The sequence below is a fragment of the Octopus bimaculoides genome, chromosome 1, assembly GCF_046866305.1.
Source record: "Octopus bimaculoides isolate indiv1 chromosome 1, ASM4686630v1, whole genome shotgun sequence".
NCBI lineage: Eukaryota > Metazoa > Mollusca > Cephalopoda > Octopoda > Octopodidae > Octopus > Octopus bimaculoides.
Genome location: NC_142928.1, coordinates 130368680 through 130383717, shown reverse-complemented (window position 1 = coordinate 130383717; position 15038 = coordinate 130368680). Strand labels below are relative to the sequence as shown.

The 15038-nt window shown below is 32.7% G+C and overlaps 1 protein-coding gene across 6 annotated transcripts in view; it reads left to right on the top strand.

Annotated features, from left to right (window-relative positions):
- Positions 1 to 6534: 6534 nt before the first annotated feature.
- LOC106878071 (uncharacterized) overlaps positions 6535 to 15038 on the top strand; it is a 30842-nt gene continuing 22338 nt past the window's right edge. The window contains exons 1-3 of one of the 6 annotated variants that reach the window (XM_014927176.3): positions 6535 to 6645; positions 11983 to 12083; positions 14388 to 14440. The gene's annotated coding sequence lies outside the window, so the exon portion shown is untranslated. Of the gene's footprint in view, positions 6646 to 11982; positions 12084 to 14205; positions 14441 to 15038 lie in introns of all 6 variants that reach the window. The other 5 variants (XM_014927183.3, XM_089358198.1, XM_014927191.3 and 2 more) reach the window with 5 other exon arrangements.

Sequence of the window (15038 nt, the reverse complement as noted above, 5' to 3'; positions counted from 1 at the left end):
TTGCAATAACAGCCTTTAAGGAATGAGAATCATTTTAACATGGTAAATAAACTATTTACTATAAACTATTGTAAATAAACTATTTGTCTCTGCCCAGTTGATTAAAAACTGTAAAAGCAAACATATACAAAATATATACAGTGGATCCTTTGCTAACAAACACTTTTCTGTTAATTTGGCAACAAATATAATCATGTCAATGAACAATTTCCATAAAAATTCCCCAAATTAAAATCTAAGGCAATAAAAAAAAGAAAATCATTAGGGTCCGCCCACACAAATTACATATGCTTGTGTTCAGCTGTAGACATGAAAAGCTTAATGCTGAATCATTTCCCTTCGTTCACACTGTTGTTCATTATGTGTCAAAATGAAAGTAAACAAAACTGTCATAAAAACTGAAATGACAAGGAGAATTTGATTCTCTAAAGCAAAGATTCTAAATGGGGGGTCATTTGGAGCTTGAGGTGGCCGTTTTGGAGCAAAGGGGCATTGAGGGGGGGGGCGTTAAGAGACTTGGGGAGGGCGCTGAAAGACCCTCGTCTTTGGTAAGTTTAATTTCAAATTAACAAGTAGTAGCTGTATTTTCACATCTCTGAGACAGTCAGTTTAAAAAGAAACATGCGTTTTTATTTCAAATTTTAAAAAACTTAAAAATCACTTTTTCCACTTTGATGACACCAAGCAAATTCCTGGTACCATGTGTAACTGGTATCACTAAAGTGAAACCCCCAAAACAAAAACAAAAACTAAAAACGGATGAATAGTGACAGATAATTAAAAGAAAAAAGTAATGAATAAAAGCGAAAAGCTGAATGTGTGTGTGTGTTTGAATGCAAATATATAAAGAATGGTGGTCAGAGTTTTGGATCAAACTGGCTTTTGGGAGTGGATGATAGATATGTATTTGTGTGTGTGTATGTATGGGTACGTTTGTATGTATATGATTGCATGTGTTGCCATTTTGAATTCCTTTCTGTAATTGAACTTAAATTGACCTATTGCTATTGAAGACCCCCTCCCCCACACACATTTGTTTTAGGCTTTGTACTCATTTGAACTGTGGCTATACACCAGATAACATGGTAAGTCTTATATACTGAAATTTAAATTTTGAATTTGTTTTATTTATAAAATTACACCTCAGCTAAAAACACATCTTTTGGCTTTGGAAAACAGAACCGAACCTTTTCTATCTCTTTCTATATTTTTTGTCAAGTTAGAATTTCTCTGTTTTGGTCAGGATTTTCCAATTTCCTGTATCAAGCAATGGACAGAAACATTAAAAAAATTTTAAATCATAGAGCCAAATAAAATCAAAAATATTAATTATAATCGGAATGATGGAGAGGAGTAAACATTTTCCCTTTCCTTAATGCTAACAATAGCATAGTATGAGGGAGATTTGGCTGTTATTTCTAGCAAATTAAACAACCACACAGAGAATACCTCATTGGCTCATTTGTTGATTTGTAAACAAAAACTAAAGGAAAAACAGACACTAACAAACACACAGACACACACACACACATATATATATATATATATATATATATATATGAATGGGTGGAGTTATGATGTAAGCATAACTTTTGTACTTCTACGAATTTTTACAAATTTTTTCGATTCTGTCTTCTGCATTATGAAATTGATATGATTATGCAACAACAACAAAAAAAAATCTTCCCCACATTTTTTTTTAATTCATGGATTTAAAATATGGACAGTCCAAATCTACTATTCGTTTCTCTTTATAATTTCCAAATAATTTTTTCAATACTTTTATGGAAGAATTTAACAGTCTTCACACTTTTTCACATAATCCTGAACTTTATATGTGAAATGCCAGTGACATGCTGCATGTCCATCAGCAATATTAGCAGACAGACAGCCATGCAGTGGTACGACATATAGTAGACAAAAGCCTTCTTTTTAAGAGGAAAAACGAGGTTGGAAGAGTGATGAAGAAGTTTTGGATACTTGTGGTCATCGTAACCGATGGTGTGACAGTTTTTTATGTGTATGTGCATGTATAACATGTATAAAGATATAATTAAAACGATACGTATACACCCACGTATACACACACACACACACATATATATATATACAACAAAGCTTAATGGTGTGAATTTTTTAAAACTCCTTTAGGGACAAACTGTTTTCACAATGAATTCCAATTTAATTGGAATCTATGTGATCTGAAGCATATTTGTAGAAAAGAAATATTTGATTTTCTCAAAGTTATGAAGAAGCAAATCTTTGGGGCATAATTGTGTAGATATGCCGAAATATTTATATATATATATATATATAAATATTTCGGCATATCTACACAATTATGCCCCAAAGGCCTTATATAAAACTAACTCTATAAAAATGTATGTGTGTGTATATATATTTGTATGTTTCTGTATGTATATGTATATGTATAAGTTTCAGAAGATATTAGAATAATAGAATAAAAGTCAGTCATAACATGACATCTCCCAAAAATCTATTTCTTTAATTTTTATATACTGTTTCTGGCACACATATTTATGCAATTTTGATTTTGAAGTACTTTTAAAACCATGAATCAAAAACAAAAATTTTGTGTGTGTCAAATTTTTTTGCCAGAAGTTCATGGCTTCATAGGAATAAGCATGGAAAACTGCATCAAGATAACCAATTTCCAGATTTTTTACTTCCTTTTAAATAATGCAGATTTTGTGAATGAAACAAACTAGATCCTGAATAAGAAATGAATGTTTAATATGACAAATTTTCAAATTTTTTTTACGTCATTTTAGAAGAGGGCTGATTTTGTGACTCAAACTAACTAGATCCAAATACAGTGATTACCATCCTCCACAATTTGCTACTTATATGAAGTACATATGTATTTCAACAATTTCTATTAAACACACTCTCTTTCTTGAGCATAAAAAATCCTCTTCCCAGGTGACAATAATTTATGTGTCAGATTGTTGCACAAGTTCTAGCTGTTTTGATAAGGGAAATTGGAAAGGTTTGAAATAATTTCATTGGCATTTACTTGTACCAAAGAGCACTTTTTCGATAGACAGCATGTTGATCTCATAAGTGTTGTTTGGTGGAAATAAACGCCATTACCAAACTTTCAATTTGTTATTTCATTTTTTTTTGCATTTCAATTTGTACATCTATACTCCCGACTGAATACAAGTGCATATGTAAAACGATGTCCTTTATTTTTTAATCATTATCTGCTGCTATCAAAATAAGTAGCATATTGAAAACTAAAAATATTTCTGACTCCAAGGGTCAAAAGGGGGCCTTTGGCCAAAATGGGTTGAGAACCTTTGCTCTAAAGTAAATGAATCCATCTCTCCACATCAAAACAAACTAGTCTAATACTTGTGTTCACCTAAATGTGCAGTCTGTTATTTCTTCAAAGGCAGAATTATTTTCAAAGCAAAGAAGAGCTTAGATTTTTTTTTTGTCATTAAAAATATGAAAAAAACAAATTTCTTAAAAAAAAAAATGAAAATCAGTGTTGTGATTTGTTCTCCACACAAAAGAAAAAAAAACCCTGCAAGATTAGAGCAGAAATAAAGAAAGGAATTATTTCTAAGAAAGGAATTATTTCTAAGAAAGGAGATGGTGTCAATTTAAATTATCTTAGTCCAGAACATAGCCTGGCCAAATCTGCAATCAGTACTGTTTTGAGAGAAAAAAATATTCAAAATTATTAGTTATCAGTTGCAAGCTTAATAATACATGTGCCTTGCATACTGATGAGGTGGGCAATCACTTACTAACTTTGATGAAAGAAAAACAATTAGATGGTGTTTCAATGTGTTAAATATGCATTTGTGAAAAAGTTAAGCCTCATTACAAGCAGTTTGAGAGATATACACTGAAAACCTGCACTGATAATGAGACATAACCAGTAGAATTGGAAGCCAGCAAATGTTGGTTCAAATCTTGTTGAAAGAGTTCTGGTACTCACAGTGCTGTGAAGTATGGCAAATCTGTTAATTGCAACAAGAGAACTTAAATCACACAGGAAAAGACTAGGTTGTCTGCATACATACTAACCTTACTTTTCTGTACCAATACCTCAAGGGATTTGAAGGTGACGCTATGCCTAGTGTATAATTCAGAGACTCTCAGTGTCTTCAAGAACATCAACGCAAACAAGTTTTGTGTACAGTGGGTAATTCAAATGTCTGGGTTCCCAAGAACTTATTTATTGCATGGTTCACTAACATGTTTGCTCCCACAGGACTATCTTAAGGAGTAGGGTCTTCCAATTAAGGTTCTTCTTGATATAGACAATACTTCAGCACACCCTGCTAGTTTCACAGATTAAATGTCACAGGGATTTGATTTTATCAAAGTTCATTTCCTGTCTTCCAGAATTACTCTTTCCCTACAGCCCATGGATCAGCAAATGGTAACAAATTTTCAAAAGAGTGCATACAAATCATCTATTTAGGGCCTGTTTTAAAGTGACATCGTCTAGTGTTTTAACATAAAAAATGCAAATAGTATATGTGTAGTTGTGAAATATTATGTAGAGCTTTCTTTGATGTTTGAACTTTTCCCAGAGGGTATTGTGGTCTAATTTACAGAAAACAAAAGACGAAGACAGGTGAGGGAACAATAGGCAGGTATATTAGATTAATGCTTGGTAAGAATGGAAAAGTCTTTGACGTTTCGAGCCTACATTCTTCGACAGAAAGGATTAAGAGGAAGAAAACTGGAGAGAGAACCTCCCCCACCCACAAAAAAAGAGAAAAAACGTGTAGGGATAAAAACTAAAACATTTGGCATCATTTAATTAAAAAAGAGAATATAAGCATATAAAGTCTCTTGCAGCTGTTTCTAGAACAGCCAAATTGTGGATCATGATATGGTATATATATATATATATATATATATATATATATATATATATATATATATATATATATATATATATAATATACCAATATACCCACACACATATGAGGGATGTATGTAATATAATTTTTCTGAATCTTCAGATTTTTCAATATGTTAGGCCACAATTGATATTAATGAAATTAATACTCAATTTTTCACCCTTATTATTTAAATTTATATTAGAGTTAGCGGTTGAAATAACCGTCTAAGGGATAATAATATCTGTCCTTACTACCGGTATCAATTATCTATGTTAACCCTGGGCATGGGTTTGCAAGCACACTATGCTAATGGGGTACAGGTAATAACAGAATAAACAAGAGTTTATCAGGAATCAAATTTAAAATAAGCAGAAAATGGAGAAAACTTTTGATCAACAAATTGACCAACACCAGTTAAGCAATGTTAAGGTTTGTATAAAAAAATAATTAACCGATGTTGGTCAATTTGTTTGTAGTCAAATCTCCTCAACATCAAATCCAACTACCTGAAAGAAATGATCAACATACTGGGTTATGCAGCTCACTATACATTATGCCTTAAAAACTGGATAGGCACTGTTGGAACGCTTATGGTCATAGGCCCGCTCTATTAGAGCTGACTCAATTGAAAGGTCTTTTACACCACATAAATGGAGGAAAATAGATACAAGAGATCATCGAACAAAATGTAACTACAACGTTCTTTATTTTTAGTTCAAATCCCGCGCGATCTACTTCGTCTTTTTATCCTTCCGGAAGTTGATAAGATAGGTACTAGTCTCGTATTGACTATAATGGTTTCTTCTGCAACATGTAAAAGAAAAAAAAAAGCCCCAACCCCGCGCGCACACATACATGTATCACATATGATTGGGGAAGGGAAAATATTCGGGGCTGCCTGCTATTTAAAAATTTGAAGTAGGTGCTGGCATATTTGGTGTGGGAAGTAAAGGCATTTTTAATTAAAAATATGCGTTTGCATTCACAAAGGAGAGAAAATGGTACTTCTAGGATTTTATACGAATGTATGCGTGCGACAGGATATGTATTTATATGTGTAATGAGGACACCGGAGTTGAACATGTTACTAAATTTGTAAAGAAACGATTTAGCTTTTTTTTTTTATTATTTGATCTAAAACTTAACTATATAAATATTCATTTATTCGAATTCTACTTTGTAATATATTTATAGGGTTTAAAGAATTATTGCATCTCTCTTCTTTAATACTGTATTTCTTGTTCTTTTATGTAACATGGTCCATCTCACTCATGCTAGCATTTTATTTGTCTAATCTCAGATATGGAATCCTTGTACACGAATATGAGTGTTTAATAGAGAGAGTAAAAGGAAGACACATGACCAAAGGAAATTTATAAAAATAAAGTGAAAAACAGACATAGGAAGGTAATAAACCAGGGACAGTGAGAGTAAGATAAAATACTTAGTCAGAAAGAGATATCAAATAGAGAGAGTAAAAAAAGAAAATAAAGAGGGGGGAGTGTGTGAGAGAATAAGTCAATCTGTATGAATACTAAGAAAAGGAAAGAAAAATACAATCTATGTATGAGGAGAGTGCTGACACCAACCAATCAGATCCAAGGACACAGACAGATATTATGTTAATTAGATCGCCATCTTTAATACCGGTTTGATACTATTGCAGTGCGTCGTATTTTGGCTCTAGCTTTTTATCGTCGTTCATTATTATAGTTATTTGCTTGCTGTTGATACCATACAAGACCTTAATCAGGTATATGAAACGAATGACTTCTGTTGTTTAAACTTTTTGTCTTTTTTTTAAAAATTATTATTTGTTAAATATCCTTGGTAAAAAAAACCTCCTCGCGCCTGTGTGACACCGACATTTTCCTCCCTCCGTGATGTCGAAAACTCAGTCGCCGTCTCTGTTTCTTTCCTCCAATATTTCTTTGTTTTATTTTATTTCTCTGGTATGATTTTTTTTTTACTTTGTCGATTTTCATGTATTTGTATCCCCCTCTAATTTTTTTAATTATTTTATCGCCTCAGTTTTCTTGACCTAATTCGTTGTTGCTTCACGTGTTTCACTCTGACGTTCGTCATCAAGAAACATTTTATTCACGTTATTTAATCTAATTGTAATTATTTTCTCTTCCCTCACCGAGTCGTTATTTTCCCTATTTGTAGCTTTTTTTCACACCGTCTACGTCGCTAATGAGTGGCACATTTTTATCTTTTCATACATTAGGCCTTGCATCATTTTTTTTATTAGCTTTCACCTATTTCATTTTAAAATTGTTAGTATTTTAAATTTTGCTGGACTCCACTCGAATCTAGATCGTGATTTGCATTTTAAAATTAGCTGAAACAGAGCCATTAGTCTTGTACAGCGGTTATCCCTAATTGGGTTCCGACATTTCTTTTTGCTAACATTCGCATCGGTTTACACTCCTTTATTCAAGAAATAGATTAACCTAGTAGTTTCTTATTTAACCCAGTCCTTATATATTCATTACCTCTTTAATAAATCTTCGTTCCTTTCTGTAACTTTTCTCCTTTCACTTAAAGTTGCATTGAAGCATTAAGAATGATCTTTTGTCCATTAAAAAATTGAATATCAAAGACGTAGCTACATCTTCTGCTTTTTCGTTTTTTTACTCTCAACTTCTGTACCTATGTTGAAAACGGAAACTTAATTCGTTTATAGTACATAAAGTAGCCTGTAGACTCGCTTTGTATGAGTAAGCTGGGCACGGAGTAGCCATCTTGAAGAAGCCTATAATAGATTTTTCAGTTTAAATCTCTGCTCTTCATCTCCATTGCACATGTCTATGTGTGCATGCGTATGCAGTGTATCTATGCATGCTTTCTAAATTCATATCTTTCCTGAAAGCGTATCTGGAAGACTGCATATCTATCTATTTCACTTTGTGTATGTAAGTACATAGCTATCTACTTTGCAGAATGTAATGTGACAACTGAAAATATCACTTCGACATTATTTTTCGACGTAATTATGGTTTCTGTCATTATGCAGATGTTTTTAAATGTTTGTTAAGGAAAATAACACGTACACCCGGTGTTTAATGTTAGCATTCGGGTTAGTTTTTGTTACGCCGAAAATTGGTGGTGTACGTATTCTTTTCCTCCGCTCCTTTGTCATTTCATCTCCCGTGGCCAAGCTAATATCTAAAGTTATACAGTTGCCTCTTTCTTGGGTGTGTGTCACACACATAGTTATGTCTACTTATGGCCTTTATTTCCTTCGCAACAATCGGCTTCTCTGGTGGTGCTTGACGTTAAAAAGTGCTTTAAAATATTTTTATTCATCCTGTTTTAGAATATCTCTAGTTCGATTTTAGTTACCGTATCTAATTTCGTGACAAGCATACTTTCTTACGTTACTGCCATACTATAAGGAAGACACAATTCTGAATATTAAGCTTTTAAGTATAATAAACGTGGTTCTAATTTTTCTGTGAAACTGAAGATAAAATTATATAGAATGCATTACTCTAATCCTTTTATGTCCTTCCAATCTAAAATTACACAAATCTTGCGGCATCCTCTGATACCCGTAAGTGTGATAAATGTTTGCCTTAAGAGAGAAAAAAATCTCAGGCAAATTGGACCCACGAGCAGGTTTTCATTGTTTAATTGCTATGCGACATAAATCTGAGGGGACGACTGTTTTGTATTTGCGTACGTGAAAAATTATTAGTATTAGAACATTAACATTAATTCACCGAGTTTTAATTTTCTTTTCGTTTCTGAAATTTTTTAAGGTCGAGTTTTTGAGATTCTTTCGTATTTGAAATCCTTTCGTTACCCGAAACGTCATTTCGTGAATTCAAATAAACATTGCAAAGAAATTTTTTTTTTCTCTCCAGCTCATGTATGGGCTTTCTTTTATCTTATGTTAATCCAATGCCACTTTACAAAATTTGTCATTGTTTTTATTTTTGCGTCACAGTCTTAGATGACAATATTATAGGTAATTTTAGAAAATAATCTTCGAATAACAATATTAGATGAATTTGCACCTCGATAAAGGTAATTTGCTTAAGATTGAATTGTTAATAGGCCTTGTCCTCATGAAAAAAAAAGAGTGAAGTTGTAGATGTGGGTCTCGGGTAATTCAAGCATAGGTAAACTTATATCACTAGACACAGGAAGTGATTAATGGGGGTTTAATAAGAGATTTTATATTGAAAATACTTCAAGAATTATTTCCCCTAGCTTCAATGTAAATTTTATCTCGCTACGAGATAGTGAAGTTGTAACATGAATTTCAAATCCGAGGTCTAAGGACCAAACAGTCCTTATTTTATGAGTTCAATGGACCTAGGAATATTGTCATAGTATCAAGTCTACAGAATATCTTTGCTTGGTATTATGTAAGACTTCAGTTATAAAAAAAATAACCCCCCCCCCTTGCTATTTTGGAAGGACATATAGAAAGGGACTATATGTATCAGTTTTTACATTTCTTATATATATATTTATTGTAATTCTTATACTGTTAATTTTTTTCTTTTATTGCAGTAGTTCTTGTATAAGTATGGCAAGTTAAACCAAGAGATATTCATACGATGGATCTCTCGTGAAACTAAATGGGTCACTGCATGTTCTGACTGAAATTAAAATGATGTTAAATAAATTTTTGTATTTTGATTTTTGCCAATAAAATATTACTTTCCTTCTGCAAGATTAGTAAATTTCAGTTATTTACAGGTTCTGCCACTAAATAATGTTTTAATTTCTCAGTCATCTTTTGATTTTATTCAAACCGGAAGCGTGAACAAGAAGAACGAATATTTGGCTTAAATGCAAGTTTTTTTTTTTTTTCCTCCGCAGGTCTCTGGTCTCTCACATGTGGATGTGTTGGTGTGTGTAAGCATACACTGTGTGTGTATGTGTATATATATATATATCTATATATAAGCATATAGTTTATATGTATGTATATATATATCGCATAGACATGGTTTGTGTATGAATTTATCGCATAGACATGACGTGTGTGCATATATCGCATGGACATGACGTGTGTGCATATATCGCATAGACATGACGTGTGTGCATATATCGCATAGACATGATGTATATATTGCATAAACATGGTTGATATGTAGGTATATATCACATATACATGGTTGATATGTGGGTATATATCGCATGCACACGGTTGATTTGTGGGCATATGTCCTGTGCACACAGTCGATATGTGGGCATATGTCGCACAAACCTGATCCTAATGTGGGCATATGTCACATGGACACGGTCGATATGTGGGTATATGTTGCACGAACACTGTCGATATGTGGCTGTATGTCGCATGGGCACTGTCGATATGTGGCTGTATGTCGCATGGGCACGGTCGATATGTGGCTGTATGTCGCACAGACACGGTCGATGTGTGGGTATATGTCGCACGGACACGGTCGATGTGTGGGTATATGTCGCACGGACACGGTCGATGTGTGGGTATATGTCGCACGGACACGGTCGATGTGTGGGTATATGTCGCACGGACACGGTCGATGTGTGGGTATATGTCGCACGGACACGGTCGATGTGTGGGTATATGTCGCACGGACACGGTCGATGTGTGGGTATATGTCGCACGGACACGGTCGATGTGTGGGTATATGTCGCACGGACACGGTCGATGTGTGGGTATATGTCGCACGGACACGGTCGATGTGTGGGTATATGTCGCACGGACACGGTCGATGTGTGGGTATATGTCGCACGGACACGGTCGATGTGTGGGTATATGTCGCACGGACACGGTCGATGTGTGGGTATATGTCGCACGGACACGGTCGATGTGTGGGTATATGTCGCACGGACACGGTCGATGTGTGGGTATATGTCGCACGGACACGGTCGATGTGTGGGTATATGTCGCACGGACACTGTCGATGTGTGGGTATATGTCGCACAGACACGGTCGATGTGTGGGTATATGCCGCATAGACACTTTGTGTAAATGTATTATAGCTTATATGTATATTGCATATATATAGTTTATATATATGTATATTGCATGTATGTTTTACATGTATATATAGCTTGTATATGTATACATTGCAGGTATATGGTTTGTGTGTGTATATATATATATAGCATATACATAATTGGTGTGTATGTATATATATATATATATGCTGTATATTAATTGATGTTTACTGCTCATACAATTTGTGTGTGTGTGTGTATGTATGTATATATATATATATATATATATATAGTGCATATATGCAGCAATTATGCACTGTAGTATACATATCTGAACATCGTATATATGTATAGTGTACATATTTACTGCATATATTCATATACAGATTATATATTGTATATGCATGTACTGTGTATCATATATATCCATGTATATACATATTACAAACACATATGCATACATAAAATATATATTATTGAATGTTACGGATATGTATATCTGTAAGTGTATATATGTATATGATTGCAATTTTATACTAATACATGTAAATATAGTTTAGAATTGTAATATTGATGTGTGCATATATATATATATATATATATATATATATATATACACACACACGCATGCACATGTGAATATAAAAAGTATATATATTTAGGGATGCACATATTCCGTAAGTGAAGTTTTAATTCATATTATGAAAAGAAAATGTCAAAATGATTTTTCAGTCATTTTAACATTGCTCATAATGTAATTTACTTTTGTTTCCATGTTTATATTGATCTTGGGGTGAATCTGTAGGGAAAAGATGCTGATGAAGCATTCACATGTTACTGACATTGAAGCAAATGGATCTGAAATTAAAAAAAAATTTTGTTTTCAAAGTATTACGAATGGCTTGTTTTGAAACTGTTGAGAAAGGAGTTGAGCTCTGCTTACTTCAACAAGCTTTCTAAAGAAGAAAAAAATTAATTTTTCTAAAAGTAACTGTTTTCAGCCACTTACATAAGTTGGGTGTAAGTTGGTTGGTTTGCTAGTCAGTGTCTAAGTACCGGCTTTACCCCAAGTTCTATACACTTGCTGACAGTCTAATATTTTCTTTATTTTTCCCTCTTCTGCCACCAACACATTTTTAAATAGGTTCACGAGAAAAGAAGCCGAGAAGGTTGGGAAATATTTCTTGTAAAGCAGCAAGACACCTGGCAGTGCTAACAAAGAGTAAAAGCCATTATAAAGATTTGGTATGTGACAGTTAGTGGTTGTGATGTGGTAGGAGACTTTGTTTTAAAGAAATTACAGGTTTATCTAATGCTGCATTTGCTATTGTACATACAATGCAACATTAGGTATCTGTTATTTCAGTCACTTGGTCTTCTGCCTCATCACAGACCTAAAAACATTCATATTCATTTTGCTACAAGTAAATCCAAATTATACAAAATTATTTTGCTATTTACACTTTTATATCCTTTGTGTAGATTAAAGGGTTAGACAGTAACAGATTATACCAGTTTACTTATTAAATTTTTGCTCTTTGTGGTGTTAAAATATTTTTTCTACTAATTTTAGCTAATAGTTTATTATAAAGGTTTTTGTTTTTTTATGTATTTTACTTAGATGTTTTCTGGTGTGTTTTTGATTTACATTAATTTCATATTTATACAGGCACTACACTTTGAGGATGGGTGTTTCTATAAGTTAGATGATAGATAATTTTAATCTCTTTTTTTTTTTATCATAGCCACTGATTGAGTTAATTTGGATTTACTTGTTGCTGCTCTTTTGTTTAAAAGGGATTCCAATAGTCTTGTGGGCTTTTGGTTTACCTTTTATATTGTATTTTTGTTTATTGTCACTGTTTGTTTCTGATGAACTACAACACTGTTGTGCATTGATTTCATCTCAGAAACAAACTATATGCTGCTATGTACATATTGTCACTCTCCAGTATCAGAAAGCTGCTGTATAAGAAAACACTTGCACAAAAAAAAATATATATATATATAGTTGGAAATTAAACGTTAAATACACTCTTATGCATTAGTTAGCCCTAATTCTAAACGAATCAGTCCTCCATTAAATGTCTTTAAGATAAATTTATACACTTCCGAAATTTTAAACATTGAATATAGTCAAGATGAATATACTTGGCATGCTCCAAAAATGGTTATATGACACTATCTCAATGCTGAAATGGGTGTGGAGTACAAAAAGAACCGCAGTGACTAATAATTGGGCTAAAGTTTCTTCTGTAATTTATACCAGCTTCAACTGTTAAGAGAAATTACAAGTTTAAGGTGTGATTTGTAATTAAAGCATGTGTGGGGTAATATTTCAGATGTAGTTGTCACTGGTTTCTGAAGACTAACATTTACCTTTAAGGATTTTAACATCTTTAACAAAACTCAACACTTGTGGCAGGTTATCTAAATTTTGAATGTAACCCTCTTACTATATTTCAGTTGAAATACACTACCTTTAATTTAATTAATTTTGAAATTAATAAACTTAGTAAAATAACTTAAGCTGGTATTTGGAACATAAATTAACATGACAGTTGAATAGGTTTTATGATTACTTAAAACTGGAAGATTGTAACAGCACCAAAAGAGGTCTTGGGGTATCATAAGGATTAAATAGAACAAAAAACAAATTAAGATATATCAGGGTTTCATACAATTTATTTGTTTTGGTTACTGGCCCTAATTTTGGTTTAATGAAACTGCTGAACTAAGATTATAAAGCTTGATTGATTTTTTTTTTTTTTTTTTTTACAATAATGATAACTTGCATGTTAAAGATGTGAATGATATGCATAATTCATGTTGGTGTCTGAATTCTGAGAAACATTGTCAATGTGACAAATTTTTGCATTTTTCCATGAGATTTTAAGATGAATTTATTTGATCAGGATGCAAGAGTTATCCAATTGTTTCAGCATTTAGGTAACTTAAAGGCAAAGGATACTGTACTTTATAAGAAATTTATTGTTTTCAAACCAAATAATTGTGGGTGTTGGGAAATCTTTAGTACAACTAAAACTTAAATTTACCAAGAGAAATTTGAATAATTTTACTGTATATGACTGCATATACATATTATATTGATTTTGTGAAGAGCCTTGCTAAAAAAAAAAAAAAAAAAGTTCCTTAATTTTCATTATTAAAATTTTATTTTACTAGAAATCTTACACAAACCTTAAGGTACTAAACAATTTGGAGTTTGTTTCATTAATGCATATATATATATATGTGTGTGTGTGTGTGTGTGTATATATGAATATATACACACACACATACACACATACATATACATATGTTAAAGTAGTATTACACTATATATTTTCTTTTATTCACCACTTAGAAATGAGCAAGATCCCATTTCCTATATTGGTAAGACTCTTAATTGTTGGGCATGCTCCTGGCAAGGAATGTTAAGAATTTTAGGATTCTCTTGTTCCAATCTGGTTTTTAATTTGCAGAATTTAGTTTTTGGTTGGGTGAAATACCACTTTCCTAAAGTTTCTGCTTTGCTGTCCACCACAGGTTCTCCCTGGGGCTCTAGTCTGCACTGGTGGATGGTCATTCTTCCAAGCATGGTGAGGAATTTCTTATTGCATAAATTATGCACTGCAGTGGCTGCTCTATTGTGTTAATTTTTTTCCTTAAAGTTGTATAACATCTTAGTCCAAATTTTTCCTAAAAGCAAGTAAAAACCCTTTATAAATAGATAGCTGTTACTTTAGAACTCCCATTTCACATTGAATCAATGCTTTGCTCCTTTTCAAGCTCTACTTCCTCTCCTAATGTTTCCACTGGTTTGTGGTGTGCCTATGCCAACCCATTAACAATGATTGTTAATTTCCAATGCATATTGCTCTTGGAATATTAATGTACAGTTACCAGTCACTATTTTTTATTCCTTCTGTCTTGGCACATCTAATAGAATTGGTACGATACCAATTTTGTTTGCATTAGGTTGTCCTATTGCTATATTATCTTTCTAATTTGTCTAATGGCTCTATTCAATTCTATTTCCTGCTTTGCACATTTGGTAAGGTCCACCTTAAAAGTAATTGAAAAAAAGTCTTGCTGTCTAAAAGTAATTTATTGAACTGGAGCTGACAAGTAGCATAGAACTGGTTTGCAGATTGTTTCCTTTTGTTATTAATATAAATATATTTTATTTTGCTATTG